Source organism: Gopherus evgoodei, chromosome 16 (genome assembly GCF_007399415.2).
Source record: "Gopherus evgoodei ecotype Sinaloan lineage chromosome 16, rGopEvg1_v1.p, whole genome shotgun sequence".
Classification (NCBI taxonomy): Eukaryota; Metazoa; Chordata; order Testudines; family Testudinidae; genus Gopherus; species Gopherus evgoodei.
In genome coordinates, this window is record NC_044337.1 from 5,685,508 (window position 1) to 5,702,294 (window position 16,787).

The 16,787-nt window shown below is 49.1% G+C and overlaps 1 protein-coding gene across 1 annotated transcript in view; it reads left to right on the top strand.

Annotated features, from left to right (window-relative positions):
- Nucleotides 1–16,787, top strand: part of NPDC1 (neural proliferation, differentiation and control 1) — a 121,273-nt gene that overhangs the window by 57,728 nt on the left and 46,758 nt on the right. The gene's annotated exons all lie outside the window — the stretch shown is intronic.

Genomic DNA, 16,787 nt, shown 5'->3' on the forward strand with positions numbered 1-16,787 from the left:
CAGATGGGAGGTTGGTCCAGCACGGAGCAGGACAGGCATGCAGTATACTAGGAAATGCACGGGAGAGAACGCTGCGAAAGAAGCTTCCCTGCCAAAGGCTTGCAATTGCCCACGTCCCAGAAGGATGAAATAATCTTCCTGGGCTTGCGGCATGTTGGGATTAATGGTGCAGCTGAAACAGAGTGTTTAGGATTCAGAAACCCAAATGAACTTGGCAAAGGTGACTGGGAGCTGAGTCATACCCTTTAAAGCCCTGTGACTTTTTCAAGTCAACAGTTTGCAAGTACATAAAGGGCTGTCGCAAAGAGGAGGGAGAAAAATTAGTGTTCGTAACCTCTGAGGATATACCAAAAAGCAATGGGCTTAAATTGCAGCAAGGGAGGTTTAGGTCGAACATTAGGAAAAACTTCCTGACTGTCAGGGTGGTTAAGCACTGGAATAAATTGCCTAGGGAGGTTGTGGAATCTTCGTCATTTGAGGTTTTTAAGAACAGGTTGGACAAACACCTGTCAGGGATGCTCTAGATAATACTTAGTCCTGCCTTGAGTGCAGGGGACTGGACTAGATGACCTCTCGAGGTCCCTTCCAGTCCTACGATTCTACATCAGGATATTTTTAAGATACCCAACCACCGTTGTGTCAGGTTTCTTCAAAACCCCAATCTCCCTGCCCTTCAGTTTTTCTCTCTCCCCCCCCACCTTGTCTGGCTTTTTGTCCTGCTGTCCCATCCCATGTAGCCCCAGGATTGTAAACTCCCTGTGGAAGGGATGGTTTTCTTCATCTGTGTGCACGGAGCATGGCACAGTGGAGCTCTGAGCCATGACTGGGGCTCGCTGATGCTACCATAATGAACATATACCCCTGGTGTAATAGAATTATACCTAGATCTTGTATAGCACTTTTCAACAGTAGATCTCAAAGTGGCCTACAAAGGAGTGTGTTTTACAGATGGGGAAACTGAGGCAGGGGGAGGCAAAGAGATTTGCTCAAGGTCACCCAGCAGGCTAGTGGCAGAGCCAGGGATAGAACCTGGGTATCTGAAGGCCCAGACGGTACTCTATCTGCTGGACCACACTGTCTGTGTATGTTAATGTGCAAGTGTATTTTCTGGAACCAGCTCAGCGTGTGCTGTATTCACATGGGGAGTAGCACCACAGACCTCAAGTGTCTCTGTTGGTCCAGAGTTGCTTCCCCTGCCAGTTTAATCATCCTGGGGCTGACACCAGGTTTTATCCACAGTAGAGGCGTGCTGGAGTGGCGTCCATGACTGCTTTTTCAAACAGACACGTGACCCTGTTATGCCGGTATCAGCATGCTGCGGTGGATGTCTCCTGTGTCAAGGGGAATGCTCCAGCTCCAGCTTGAATCAGTTCATCTGAGAATCTTCTTATCTGCCTTGGCTTCCAGCTTGTACTGACTTCCCTCCCATCCCCAGTCCACAGCAGGCTTCTCCATCACTGCCCTGTAATGTGTCACCCAAACAGCCTAAGAACCCGCATCATCTCATCCACCAGGTTTCCAAGGCTGAGCTAATCCATTTGCGCTCCCACCCACACTGGGGCACTGCTGTTGACGGTGCGTTGTTATATAAGGGTCTTCTGTGAGCTTTCCCATCACCCGCAGACTGACAAGGTCACCTCACTGCGATGCAGCTAGCTAGAAACAACGAGGAAAATAGACAAAAGCGAACTGGGTGAAATTGTGTGGTCTGTTCAAACTGTGTTATGTGACTGCACAATAGCTGTCCTCCTTCTATTTGGGTTTATTCCCAGGATCCTTGTGGTGACTGTGCTCTCTCCTCTCCCCACATCTCAAAAATATGGTGATTTCTGCACCGTTCTTGCTAATCAAAATGGAATGTGGGTTCCCACTGAGACTTCGGTTTAATAAAGCCGTTCTCTGCTGGACATAGTCAAATATATTAAATTAGCTCTTCTGGAGTTTCACGGGTGGTGATTGACACTCCCCAAATTGTAATTGCCCTGCTAACTGCCAATTAATGAATTGTAAAGTCAAATGTAATCGGATAATGTGGGTTTTAAATAACAATTGATTAAACATTGAAAATGTAATTAGATCAATAAGTCTCTCCATCCCTGTTGTTCATCCTCAGTGGATGGAGCCATGCAGCAGTTGTCCAGCTGCTTTAACATAGGTAAAAGGTTGTCTTATATCTCAGTTAAATGCCCTGCTTGATTTGCAGGGCTGCCTGATACCTGCAGAACAGGTGAGCTGCATGTTTGCTTTGCTCACAGGTGCCCCCTAGTGGAAATTTACTAGGATGCTGAAAGTCTCCAGGCCAGATGTAGAGAATTAAGACAATATAGGCACGATCGTCCTCTTGCTGGTTTTTTCCAATGCAGCAGTTCCCAACCAGGGGGCTGTGAGCAGGTTTCAGGGGATCTGCCAAGCACTCACGGGGCCCAGGGCAGAACCCTGAAGCCCTGCCACCCAGGGCTGAAGACTAAACCTGAGCAACTTAGCTTCGCGGGGTCCTCTGTGACATGGCGTCCTGGGCAGTAGCCCTGCTTGCTACCCCCTAACACCAGCCCTGCCTTTTATATGCAGAAAAACAGCTGTTGTGGCACAGGGGGGCCATGGAGTTTTTATAGCATATGGGGGGGGGATCTCAGAAAGAAAATTGCTAAGGGTCCCTGATTTAGTGGAAATCTTTCTGCTTAGATACACCCCCCCCCAACACACAGGAGGCTAGTGTGGAAACTGCACAGATCCTTTAAAATATACTAAATCTGGCAGCCAATTCTCATTCAGTTTCAATCTCCCTTTAATATCCTGCCAGCTAATGCTTTAAATAATCCATTTCATTTCCCAAAGTCTCGCTGGGAGTCTGTGCAGGCCTTCCCAGGGCTGAGACTCATGCAGCCAACTTCTCCAGGGCTGGGTGGATAGTGCACTGGATCAGGACTTGGGAGATTTGAATTTGGTCACCCCGCTGGGCGACCCTGGGTGAGTCACTCCCCTTTCTGTGCCTCAGTTTGCCCATCTGTAAAATGGAGACAGTAATAACTGACTTCCTTTGTAAAGCTCTTTGAGATCTCTTGATGAAAAGTGTTAGGTAAGAGCTAGGGATTATCATCACCACACAGATGCTGAGGGTTAGAAGAACAGCTGTGCGGCACGGGGGGAAAGCTTTGGGGGTGGGGGATCAGGAGGTCATTTCCCCTCTGGATGCTCTACAGGGAGTTTGAGCAGGTTTATAGTCCTGGCTCCATCACTGACTTGCCTGAGCAAAGCTCTTCTCACAGCTCAGTTTCCCCATCTGTAAAATGGGGGTTTGTTGTTCATAATGTATGAGGTGTATTTCCGTAGCCCCTTAAAGCCCCAGCTAGAGGCCAGGACCCCATCGTGCTAGGTGCTGTACAAACAGAGATCCAAAAGACTAGCTCTAATGATAATTGTCCTCTTGCGTAAAATCCTTTGACGTCAATGGATGTAAAGAGCTAATTCAGGGCACAAAACACAGTTTAGTTTTTTATAACCATGAGCTGCTCCTTTTATTTTACTGCTGGGAAGAAAAGCTTTTATGCTGTCTATTTCTGGCAGCCCCCTTCTTAAACACGATCATCTCTTGGAGATGAGCTGCGGAATGTCGTGTTAGGCAAAAAGCTTTTAACGTGCCTTAATGCCACCTGTATCTCCGAGCACGCAGCCGCTGAGTTTGGAGACTTTCCCTGCTAAATCGTTCACGTTTGTTTTCGTAAACACAAATAATTCCTCCCTGTAAATTCTTAACGCCACCCGCCTCCATTGAAGGTTGGGAGTAGGCTCCAAGCTGCTCTCAGGAGTGGGTGTTAATGAGAAGCCAGAGAAATGAATTTAAATTGCCAGCATTTCGGCCAGCGTTTCCTGGCTGTTTGTTTTATTTTTTTTCCAAGAGTAGCAGCGTTTGCAGAAATCCAGCTCCTGCTCTGTGACAAGTGCTGTGTGAGGCAGTTGATGGAGTGTGTGTTTTGTGACTGATTTGTTGCTCCCTCCTACCACATCCTTCTATTTCTGTGAAAACAGAGTTTTTGTGAAAACTTGGGGCTCGTGCGCACATGCCTGGCCTTTCTGTTGCATGATGCACTGATTTCTGCATCAGCTGGGCAGCAGTTCTCTGTAGTCTGCGGATTGCTAGTGATCTCGGCCTGGTCACATGGTGTGAGCTTTCTTCCTCCTTTTCCACCTGTTCAATTGTATCAGAAGAATCTAAAATGCATCTTGCTCCATTTCTTACTCTTCGGTGTCAGCTGTTGCTGTCGCTGGCCCAGGGATGTCACGGGATCATGAATGGGAGGCAGGCATCTCTGGGGAAAATCTCCCTCAAGATGCGATCCGTGTTATGGAGAGATGGGAGAATCCCTGTGGTAAGGAATCGATAGGCAGGGTAGCAATGCTGGTAGCTGCCATAGTCAGTCTGTCTACACAACAGACTTATATCGGTATAACAACGTTGCTGAAGGGTGTGAAGAAGCTACACCCGTCAGTGACATAGTTATACCAACCTAACCCCTGGTGTAGACAATGTCGGTGAGAGAGCTACATAGCTGATGCCTCTCGCAGAATATCTCTCATCCGTGTCGGAGCATCTTCACTTAAGCACTGTGGTAGTGCAGCTGCAGTGACGCAGTGCGGGCAGGTCTGCGCTTAAAACTATCTGGTGGAGGAATGAATTGTGTCGGCTGCCAGACGGCACTGTCAGTTTCGCAAGAGATGACCGCGGCTTATAAAACTTTATCAAAATGAGGCTTCACAGGGAGTTGGGTCCAGTTTGGCCAAGGACACTGGGCCTAACCATCTGCTTCCAGCCAGAAGTTTTGCAGCATCTCTAAGGACCACAAACATTCAAAACCTCGCTGTCCTGTGCAGTGTCAGCAGAGTCCCTGAACACCCAGAGGCAGGTGCTTGTTCACTGCTGACCTGGAGAACTGAATGGTGTTTCCTGAATTGCCAACATCTCTCCCAGATTCTGTCCCTTAACCAGCCAGGCGCTACCCTGCTTAACCTCTGAGCCAGATAGGAGAGCGCAGCTCGAGGTGAAACAATTGCAGGCTCCATTCTCCTTCCAAGCTTCCTGTCTCCTGAGTGCTCCTGCATAGGCCAGGTTTGAAGCAGGGCCCATTTCCCTCTTGACTGGCTCATTCAGAGGGATGCTGGATGTAACTCCAGGGAGGGAGGATTAGGGTGTCATAAACAGATAGCTAAGGGTTAATGTCTCTTTCACCTGGAAAGGGGTAACAAAAAACACCTGACCAGAGGACCAATCAGGAAACAAGACTTTTTCAAATCTGGGTGGAGGGAAGTTTTGGGTGTGAGTTCTTTGTTCTTTGTCTTGTGTCTGTGCCCTCTCGGCTCTGAGGGTGATTTTTCTATCTCCTGGCTTTCTAATCTTCTGTTTCCAAGTTGTAAGTACAAGGATAGTAAGACAATAGGTTTATATTGTTTTTCTTTTGTATTTACATGTGTGTAGTTGCTGGAATGTTTTAAATTGTATTCTTTTTGGATAAGGCTGTTTATTCATTTTTTTTCTTTAAGCAATTGACCCTGTATATTGCCACCTTGATACAGAGACTATATATTATGTCCTTTTTCACTCTTTTTATATAAAGCTTTCTTTTTAAGACCTGTTGGAGTTTTTCTTTAGTGGGGACTCCAGGGAATTGAGTCTGCAGCTCACCAGGGAATTGGTGGGAGGAAGAAGTCAAGGGGAAAATCTCTTTGTGTTAGATTTACTAAGCCTGACTTTGCATACCCTCTGGGTGAGGGGGAGAGATTAGATCTCTCGGTACTTGTGTTTCCAGGACTGGAAGCAGGGAATCTCCTAGGGTCGTCCAGGGAGGGGAGCCTGGGAGGAAATACCAAGGAAACAAGGGGAGGAGGTTATTTCCCTTTGTTGTAAGACTCAAGGCATCTGAGTCTGGGGGTTCCCCAGGGAAGGTTTTGGGGAGACCATAGTGAGCTAGGCACTGTATAATTCTTAGCTGGTGGCAGCGATACCAGGTCCAAGCTGGTAACTAAGCTTGGAGGTTTTCATGCTAACACCCATATTTTGGACGCTAAGGCCCAGATCTGGGAAAAAATGTTATGACAGCCTTATCCAAAAAGAATACAATTTAAAACATTCCAGCAACTACACACATGTAAATACAAAAGAAAAACAATATAAACCTATTGTCTTACTATCCTTGTACTTACAACTTGGAAACAGAAGATTAGAAAGCCAGGAGATAGAAAAATCACTCTCAGAGCCGAGAGGGCACAGACATGAGACAAAGAACAAAGAACTCACACCCAAAACTTCCCTCCACCCAGATTTGAAAAAGTCTTGTTTCCTGATTGGTCCTCTGGTCAGGTGTTTTTTGTTACTCCTTTCCAGGTGAAAGAGACGTTAACCCTTAGTTATCTGTAGGGCAGAGTCTTTGGATTTACCATGCAGGTGATCCCACCCAGCTGGTTAATAGGGGATGTTTGGCATGCGGCTGTCTGCATATTTCTTTGCATGCCGTGTTGTAGCTGTGTCAGTCCCAGGATATTAGAGACAGAAGGAGGGTGAGGGAATATCTTTCACTGGACCAACTTCTGTTGGGGAGAGATGAGCTTTCCCAGACCTGAAGACAAGCTCTGGGTGTGCTCGAAAGCTTGTCTCTTTCACCAACGGAATTTGATCCAATGAAAGATAAGACCTCACCCCCCTTGTTTCTCTAATTTTTAATTCAGCAAGGCACTGCGCACTCAAAGACCTTCTGGTCCAGAAGCTGGAAGCCTGGATTCTTTCCTCACTACCTCAGGCCCTTCTGAATCTACAGCTACTCCCTTTGCAATAAGTTTGTATCCATACACGCTGCTGACTGTGGTAGCTAATCGTATTTTGCCTCGGCCCAGATTCTAGGCTGGCACGTGGTGGTTTTCATAGAACAGGTTCCAAATGCCGTTGTTTTGCATGAAGACAGGACCCTCTGTGGAAGAGGGTCCCTCTCCAGCCCTCAGGTGGGCCTAGAGCAGCATCTGCAGCAGTGCATCCTGGGCAGAGACTCTGCATTCATGGCCTCTGGCGTTCTCCCACTGGGATGAGCTGCCCTGCTTTTCCCACGATGCGCTGGTACATGCTTGATTAGTCAGCGGGGTCAGTGCAGTTGACACGTGGTCGTGCAGTGAAAGAAAGCTGCAGCGTGGACACCGCACCAGAGGAGAGTGTTGGCAAGTGGCCTTCCAAGCAGAGCTGTAGCATAGATGGGGCCAGCAAAGACTGTCCCCACCCTTGTTAGAACTGTTCCTAGACGCATCTCTCTGGCCGAGCTTGAGGACGCTGGACGCCGTGACAAAGCTGCAGGTGGCGTAGCCCTCTGGCGGGGAAGGCAGATGAGAGCTGGGTGCGTTGGGGACAATGGAATCAGCTTTTTGTGTGAGTAATGAAATGATCCGAAGGGAGCCAAACAGCTTGGCTTAGCATGTGTGAGCCTTCCGACATCTGTGCAGAGGTGCTGGGAATCCCCTTGCACTTTTGAAACTGTTGCTTGTTGTTTGCTGTCTGTAAAACGCTTTCCCTCTGAAGGGGATGCTGGCTGCGTAGCTGCGCCGTATTTCTGTGGCTGTGATTTGAGATCCTTGTTACTGAAGAGAAAGGCCAAGATTTCACAACAGGACGCATTCGTCTCCTTTTCCGGCTGCTTGTCAACCTACCAGAAGGGTTCCCCTAGGGCCGTTCCAGGGAGGGGGGAACTGCTCCAGAGGGCAGGTCCTGTCGGGAAGCAAGGGTGCTGCAAGGCTTGCTGGTTGGCGAATGGGCTCTATTCCACGGAAAACTTAGACTGCCAGGCGAACAATCCAAAACTGAACACTTCTATTGAGTGCAGTGCTTCATGGGAGTCCTAGTTCAGGTGCCTCAAGCCCCATTCCCCTTCCATGGGCCAGGCTCCCTAGCTGGCCTACATCGTCCATGATGCATCGTGGGCTCCCTTCTTGCTGAGCTGGCATAGTGCATCATGGGAGGTGTAGTCCAGGTAAGACACTTGGCCGATAGGAGACTGGAGCCATGAGGCACCTGAACTACGACTCCCATGAAACACTGCAGCAGAATCTCTGACTAGAAGTATTTTTGATTTTTAACACTTTTTTTTGGTTTTTGGTGTTTGTTTCTGGGTGTTTAAGTTCTTTGCTTTCCACGAAAATTTGGTTTTTCAGCAGACACTTCTGCAGAAAACGTTGTCAAAAGAAGCAAGATTTTCCATCCCCCCAAACCAAAAAAGTTTCAACCAGCCCATGTTTCCAGCTCTTAATCACTCTCTCATATCCTGCCTGGAGTATCCAGTGAGCTGATTTTAGATAATGGTAGAAGAGCCCTGTTCCCTTCCATGCTAAACCATTGTCTCATCCTTACTAGGCATCGTGTGATGCAGACTATTTCTGCCACTAGTTTTTCTCTGGCTCTTTCCATATTCGATACGGCTTTGTGGGAGTCTGACGTGGAAGAAGCTGCACTGTTTGCAGTACTGATGTTTTGTCTGCATGTGGATTAAATTGTTAAATGGAGTATTCTCCTGTTGCTTCCGGCCCTTTATTTTAAGCCTGTTGTTGCTGTCTTTCTTTTAATAAGCAAATTATCAGGCTCCGGAAGCAGCGGTGACTTCGTTTTCACCCTCCTAATGCTCTTAAACTCTTTGCATTAAGCTCTTCAGCCTTTCTCTAGCTGCGGCGTGCAGAATAATATTATGAGCAAATCACATCAGATTACTTCTGCAGGCTCTATGTGGGGCTCTGGCAGAGTCTAGCTGTGTCTCTAATGGGGCCTAATTGGAAAACATTGAGAGAACACGCCTGCAGAGTAAAGGCTTCCAAGAAACGTGGCCCTGCTTTGTCTCTGAGCAAGGCCCAAAATTCATTGCTCATTGGCACCCCCTTCTGGCTGCCTCGGAGGAATGGCAATTGGCTTAGAGTTGCAAGCTCTTCCTCTTCCTTTGTGGCAGGCTGCATGTTCTACTGGGATCAGGGGAGTGCTGGAAACTGATGACCCAGCGAATGAAAGCCTTGCTGCCTCCTCAGTCTGAGGCAAAGCTGCTGGCTCGTTGCCCCTGGGAGCTGTCTGGCTGCAGTGTGATGCAGAGACCTTCAGTGTCAAATGAGGAAAGGCTCAAAGTGCAGTAGGAATATTCCACCCAGGAATAGTTCTCCTCTGAGACCTGTCAGCACAGAACTCGTACAGCTGTTACTGGGCCAGGGTCTGAGGTGGGGCTGTACGTTACAGTCATTGGTAAAACAGACCAGAGTTCCTATCCGTGTGTCTTTCGGATGCACCCTTCACTGTAGTTTATAATGCTCCACGCACATAATTAAGCCGTTTCTAATTAATAGCAATAGTTAAGCTCTGGTTATAGCACTTGTTGTAAGATGGATCGCTTGTGGTATTGTCTTCCAGGAGACACTGGACTGCTGCGCCACTATGGGTTGTGGGGTTCCTGGGACTTCGTGATCAAAACCAGACAAGAATTGGGGTCCTCCTTGTTTCTGGTGGCATGGAGTTCCACGGGCTGAGGACCACCCTGAGAACCCCCTGCCCCAGGAGTCTCACCTCTGGGACTTGTAAGCTGGAATTCTGCGTCACAAAGCGTGTGTCATGTAGTGCCCCGTAAAGGAATAAGTGAGATCATGGCAATGAACTGCCAGTGCAGCAACTGTTCTGAACTTCCAAAAGCTCTCCACAGCTGTGTTCACGAATTCTGCCAGGCTGGGTGCAGGCAAACTGAGGCACGAGCCAGAAAAAAAATATTCCAAATGCTTGTTCATGTGTGGACAAGAACCACTCCCTGAGGCTGGCCGTGTTCTCTAGTGACTACAGAACACAGTAGGTTTCAGGGATTGAGGCTGGAACGTTCTCTTCAAGGCCTCAAGTCTGTTCTCTCCCAAGACGGATAACATTTCCAAAGGGTTTGTGCTGCTTTTGTGGTAACAAGCAAACCCATGTGAGCATCTCCTGTGACCGATGTGGGCTGGGAGCTCACCTTGTGCTAAGAGCATGTGACTGTAACCCCAAGGAACAGGCCCAGCAGCCCCTGGAACCATTGCTGTACTTGTTCTGATGCAGATCTCAATAACGAGTATCTTTAATCTGCAGTGACATCCCACAGCAAGCCCCATCTGCTGTTTTAAAACCCTAAAATACTTTTTCCAGCCTATAGAATGGCGCCTCGAGACCAGGCAGCCTGGTCATCTCTCAGGCTAAGCTGGGTCCTGCTGGTCAGTGCATGGTTGAACCCCTCCTGCCCTCCAAGGAAAAAACTGTAGGTGCTGCACAAAGTGATGATGGTTAGTCACTAGGGGACAGTTGTGACGTTCCCCTGGGGTTATCCAGACCGGTGATCTGCTCGGTCACTCCAATCCTTGACTCTGGGAGCCAGCCTTACCCTGCTCCACTGTGAGAACCCCCACTCCTGGGCTGTTCACGCACAGCCTCTGGCATGTAACCTGCTTCTAACTACTTGCAAGCGAATGACACCAACCAATATCTCCGGTCCCAGACACAACCCTAGGAACCTCCCATCTTGCAGTGTCCAGTTATGCCCGCTAGATGCTGCAAGCTTATATGAGTTCGTCAATTTAACAATGAAATTGATATGTACCCGGCTTGTTATCCCAAGGGGAGTCTCTGACATGCTTCAGACCAAACGCACTGCTTCAGGTAGAATAAACAAACAGATTTATTAACTACAAAGAGAGATTTTAAGTGGTTATAAGTCAAAGCACAAGAAGTCAGATTTGGTCAAATGAAATAAAAGCAAAACCCATTCTAAGCTGATCTTAACCCTTTCAATGCCGTTACAAACTTAGATACATCTCACCACAGGCTGTCTGGTTGCCCTTCAGCCAGGCTCTCCCCTTTGATCAGTGTTTCAGTTGCTTGGTGGTGATGTCTGTAGATGGAGGTGGAAGAGAGAGGAGCATGGCAAATGTCTCTCCCTTTTATCATCTTCTTTCTTCTCTCTTGGCTGTGCCCCCCCCCCTTTCAGAGTCAAGTGAGCATTACCTCATTGTCGTCCCGGACTGACCAAAGGAAGGAGGGTGACTCACTGGAGAGTCCAACAGATCCTTTGCTGCCTAGGCCAGTGTCCTTTGATCCTGTGAGGCTGGACTGGGTTTGTCCCATACCTGTCCTGATGAGGTGTGAACTGCCCCTCTGCTCTTGGAGAGTTTTTGCCTGGGCTTGTTTTAAGCCATGAGGACACATTTTCAGCCTCATAACTATATACATGAAATTACAGCCTATAATATTACTATAACAACAATGCTCAGTGCATCCTGACCTTTCCGAAGACACCCGACATGACAAACTTCGCACTGTATTCCACACAATCGTATTATAAGGATGAACATGGGGGTGTAGGGTGTTCCCCCGAGGTACAGACCGTCACCTCAGTCATCACTTGGGATCAGTATTTAACCAATGGTCCAACCAGGGGTTAGGGGTGCTGTGCTGCTGGAGCGATTGGAGGGGAGGGCAGATAAGAATTGACATTGAAGATGGGGCTTGCAGAAGTAAGGGGGAGTCGGTGCAATTTCTGGGCCAAATTGCCCTCTGCTTCCACAAATTCCCTCTGCTGTCCCATTTGGATACAGTATTCTTCACCCTTGGTACTACATTGTAGTGGGAGTTTGCTGTGTCCCACTTTAGAGGTGGCTGCATTGTGTTGGTGGAACGTACTGTGATGGTGAGTAGGGGTGTGGGGGGTGGGGGGGTTCGTCTCAGTGTTTACTGTATGGTTACCAGGAATAAAAATACTACTTGAACTGTTAGAAGGCTTATTTTTGTATTTTGAAATACTACAGTTTGATGGCTAGGAGTCCCTGGAGCTCAGCGCTGTCCCTCATCTGTCCCTTATCGTTCCTCCTGGCTATTTAAATAAGAGCCTGTATATAGAAAGAAGAGGGGCTCCCACTAGAGGGCAATTTCTAGGATGGATTGGCCCTTTTTACGATGCAGTGATCAGACATACCTGCCTCTTCTCTGTAAACATGCCCTGGTTTTATTCACAGGGAGACCGGGAACTGTGTAATAGTCACCTACCTAGAATCAGAGAACAGATTAGGTCACTTCTCCTTATTAAATTGTTCTTTGGGTACTTGTATGTCTGTGGTGTCGGGCTCAGGTTTTCCTGTTCCTGGCAGACTCGGGTACATGAGGGTAGCATGGCAAGCATCGCCGTTCAGCGGCGCTCAGCACACCCTGCCCTCGCTGGATTAGGAAGCTCTGAGACCTCCTCTCCGAAAGGAGGAGGATCTGCTCTGTGCCCCATGTGTGTGATCAGCGGTGCTGTTGGGACGTGACCTTCCCATGACAATGGAATGTCCCAGCCTGCCTGCCAGCTGGCCAGGGTTACCCAGCGAGCGGTGTGAGAGGACCATACCAGTGCCGGCTATCTGGATGTGAATTGTCACCTGATTTTGAGCTGGCTGGTGGGTGCTGAATAACCTCCATGGGTTTCCAGACACTAGTGTCTTTGCCTGCTGTTGCTGCAGCTGGGCACAATCTGGACTCTGGCAGCAGGCATGGCTATTGATCAGTCGACTCTCCTAGTCACTTTGCTGACCATGCAGAAGACAGTCTCCACCAGGGAGTGTAACCGTCTGCGTGTTGCTGAGCAGGAGAAGACGTGTGCCAGGGCGTTCCTGCTGTCGGCTCGTAGGCCCCTCCCGCTGCAAGCCAAGCAGAAATGTCGGGTGTTACTGGGTTTGAGGGCTGCGTCAACATTCCCCCCTTGCTAGTCCTTGTTCCCATGAAATAAACAGTCACTGGTTGTGAGTTCAGTGGGGAAGTGGACGCTGCTTTGTGGAGATTCATTCCGGGGGTGAAAGAATTTCCCCAGCATGATTAAAGAGTTAGTACCGCCTGTCAAGAACTGAACTCCTGAAAGCCTTTTCTCGCACCAGCATAAACCAGGATGTGCTGGGCTGATGCCTGGTCCCTCATGTCCTGGGCTGGAAGGGCTATCGATGCAGCTTGGAAGTGGTTTAGCTATCCCAGTAGAAAGGACCTGTAGCCCAGGATACTTGTGTCTGCACTAGGAGGGGTTGTACCATGTTCACTATACCAAAATAGTTAAAACAGGAGGCCTTGTATGTATAAGCAAGTCCTTGTCAATGGGAATTAGGCACCTAAGTGACCCTCACATTGGATAAGGGGACTTAGACTCCTAAATCACTTAGGTCCTTCTGAAAATTTTCCTCCAGGCCTCTGAGGGATTGAAGACCCCACCCAAGATCTAAGCTACTCAGGTTCTCACCTGTGCTAAGGGCTGGCCTCCAAGAAATAGCCTGGAATAGCTCCCTGTGTGAACAGTCCTAGTTCACATTAAGAGGGCTTTGTGTGATTTAACTTAATCCGCTTTGGGTTGTCACACTGCTTTAGTTTACAATAACTAGCATGTCCAGGCAAGCCCTTAGGGGTATTTTTCCATACTTAGGCCTTGCCTACATAGGGAAGGTTTTTTGGTATAATCGGAGATGTGAATTTAAACCGATCTAGTTACCCAGGTTTCACCCTTGTGTGAACACACTCTTCTAGGCTAAAGAGGCTTGTACCAGTTTAGCTCATGTTGCTCAGGGAGGGTTTTAAGCTAAACCGAAAAGGCCTCTCATACCCCAGAATGAGCATGTCCACATGGGGGCTTCGCAGTCCAACTCCACCTGTGTCACTGGTTGTGCACTTGCCACCTTTCTGACACTTTTCAGTTTTCTTTCTAATCCTCTCTCTAATGTTTCATTTGCTCCCCTTTGCTCCTGATTGGCAGCTGTTTAAATGGGCCACAAATCCAATGGCCTAGGCATTGCCAGGGCGGATCACATCTGAGGTCCTTCAAGCCCCGTATCTCGCCTCTGGCACTGGCTGGCACCAGGTGCTCCAGCAGGAGGTGCAAAAAAAATCCTGGACAACCAGCCTCTTGAGGACATTTGCCTCTGAGTTTGTGGCTGTTTCTGTCCCTTGTGTTTGATGTCCCTGGAAGTTCAGGCTGAATGTTCAACCCATGCTGCTCAAGCAGATTACGTGGTGCCCAGTGCTGCTCTGTATATCACGGAAGAGCTGACCCTTTCCTACATAGGAGGAGAGAGGCGCTGGGCTGGCTTTCAGTGCTGGCTCTCTGATCCTCTCCAGGTCTCAGGGAGGAGCCCAGCACTGAGGGGAGATCAGGCAGATGTTGAAAGCAGAGACTCCTCATCTAATTTCAGGAGAAATGGAAAACAGCACCAGCTCGTGCCCATCAAACTGCCCTGAGCTGCAAAGTTACAGGAGTGGATTTAAATGGGTGAGGGAGTAGCATCATCCAGGAGAATATCAAGGCACTGCTGAAGTCAGGGGTTAGGGGACTAGCCTGGGATTCAAGAGATGAGATCCAATTCCCTGCTCTGCCACAGGCATTCTGCATGGCCTTGGGCAAGTCTCTTAGTGTCTCTGTGCCTCGGTTTCCCGTCTGTACAATGGGGATAACAGCCTCCCCTGCCACACGAGGGGAGAGAGGCTGAATGTATGAGAGTGAGGTGCTGAATCCTCTCTGCTGCCTCAAATACTGACGCTGACCCTGTGCGTGGGGTGTGATTGCAGTGGAATTGAGAGTGGGGGTCTGACTTGTGCACCAGGCCCACTTCCTCAGTGCCAAGCTGAGTTCTGTTCATGGCAGCACAGCTGCTCCGCATCTGGGCTCTCCAGCACAGGCTGTCAGGTTTGTCATGGAGAATCTCCGGAGGTGACTCCCTTCTCTGTCAGAGTGCCCCCCAAGCTCAGGGAGGAGGGCTGGTGCCCTTGCAGCATGCATGGTGGGGTCTCTCTCTGCGCTGGCTCAGGTAAACGCTTTCGCCTTCATGGACCATGAGAACAAGGATTGAATTTCAAGGGAGATAACCATAGCCTCAGTCGCCTGCCTGCGGGCGGGATAGAGCAGTGCTCCGTGCTGTTGGTAAGTGCATTGAGAAGAAATGAAATGGGCAGAGGAGGGACAGGACGGCTGCGGGAGTTGGTAATGGAATTACTAGGTTGTCAGCTCTTTGGGGCATGGACTGTCTGCGTTTGTACAGCACCAAGCACAGAGGGGCTGTGGTCTGGCTTGGGGTTACCAGTCATGACTGCCATACACAAAAATATTAGTCACTTGTCCAGGGGTGACTGACGGGCGAGGAGTTGTCAGAGACTCTGTCGGGGGGTTCCGAGTAGCCCCTGACACTGCAGCGAGCGGCTGACTGGCTGTTTTCCTGTGGATACATGTCTCCATCGCACCAGACCATCGGCATAGCCTACCCAAGCCGTTTAGGAAGTGCCCCTCACAGGCCAGGAACCTGGAGTCACCCCTAGCCGTGGCCCGTCCTGGTCCTGGGGCAGGGGCACAGGATGGGAAGGTGGGTGAGTGGCACCCGGTATAAAGTGAATGCAATCCCCGGAGAGGCCTCGGCCCAGGCTGTCCTTGCCTGGCATCAAGGGCTCTGGGGACGGGGTATGTGAAGAGGGTTTTCTCTACCTCCCTCCGCTGGCTAGAAACTGAAACCAGAGCTCTGATGGGAGAGAGCCCCCACGAAGCAGCTGCTGTTTGTTCACAGCCTGGTTTCTGTTGACTTTGTGCTGTTTATGACTAAAGAACACACCACGGTGCCCAGCTGGTATGCGTCTGTCGCTGGCGGCCAGAGAGCAGGGACAGGCTGTGCAGCAGCTGAGCAGGCAGGCTGGTCCGATTCCCCCAGCTTGGACAGTCCAGAGGCATGTCCCTCCCGGTCCCCAGCCATAAGCTGGCTGCATCACACCCTCATCCTTCCACCCTGCTTCCCTCGGTGACGCTGGGCCCCATCCATCACCCTGGGAGCCTTTGTCATGTGCCATGGGCTGGAGCACTGCAGTGCTAGCCAGTGACTCTGTGGGCATGAGAGGGGAGCCTGTTACCCGCACAACATTTTCTATTCCTCGCACACTCTAGGGGCACCCACCCTTACGCCATTCCTAGGGCTCAGGTGTAACCCTGTTAATTCAAGTACCTACCCTTACCCTTCCACGGGCTCAGGCAGAACCTTACGCTGCGGGTTTACGGGGTCTTTTACCAGTGAAAGAGCCTTACACAGTAATATCCTTAACCTCTATTAACAATCGCCAAAACAGAGTGCACATGCTAAGCAGGCAACGCTCACCACTCCCAATAAGGCAGGTGACATTTTTTTGATGGCCAGTCGGGGATCAGGTTGTCTGGGGGACTCCAGCTTGTGCACGGTGTGGTTAGCAGAGTGCGAAGGTCTGGGAGTTTTGATCTTCAGCTATGTCCTGGAGTTGGTTCTCAATAACTTCCTTTTGGACCCGTTTATGTAGTGGAGCTTGAGTCCTGCTTAGCTGCACCTTAACCAACAATTTTACTAAATCATTTTCTAACCAATACTAACATTCTGTAAAACCATTCTTTAACCAGTCATATCCCACCACCTTCATTGATTTACACCTAGCAAAATTAGCTACGCAACAAACCGAAACAATCAAAGAACCAGACAGATAAATAGAGAAATGGGGATCCTACAGGCAAAACAATAGAAGTATAGATTTACAATCACAGCTGTTGAGAAGTGATTTCAAGCGAGACACACCCAGTTTTCTTTAAAGAAACAGCTCTTAAGATGGTGATGTGGTGATGGTGGTACTGTTAGGACAGGAGCCTTCTTAACAGCCCAATATTACATTGTTTTAATGTCATTTGGATGGAAAGGGAGGATGTGACTTTCTGCTTCTTAGCTCATGGCTGCTGCTTTCTTAATATGGCCACAGACAAAGGCCTCAG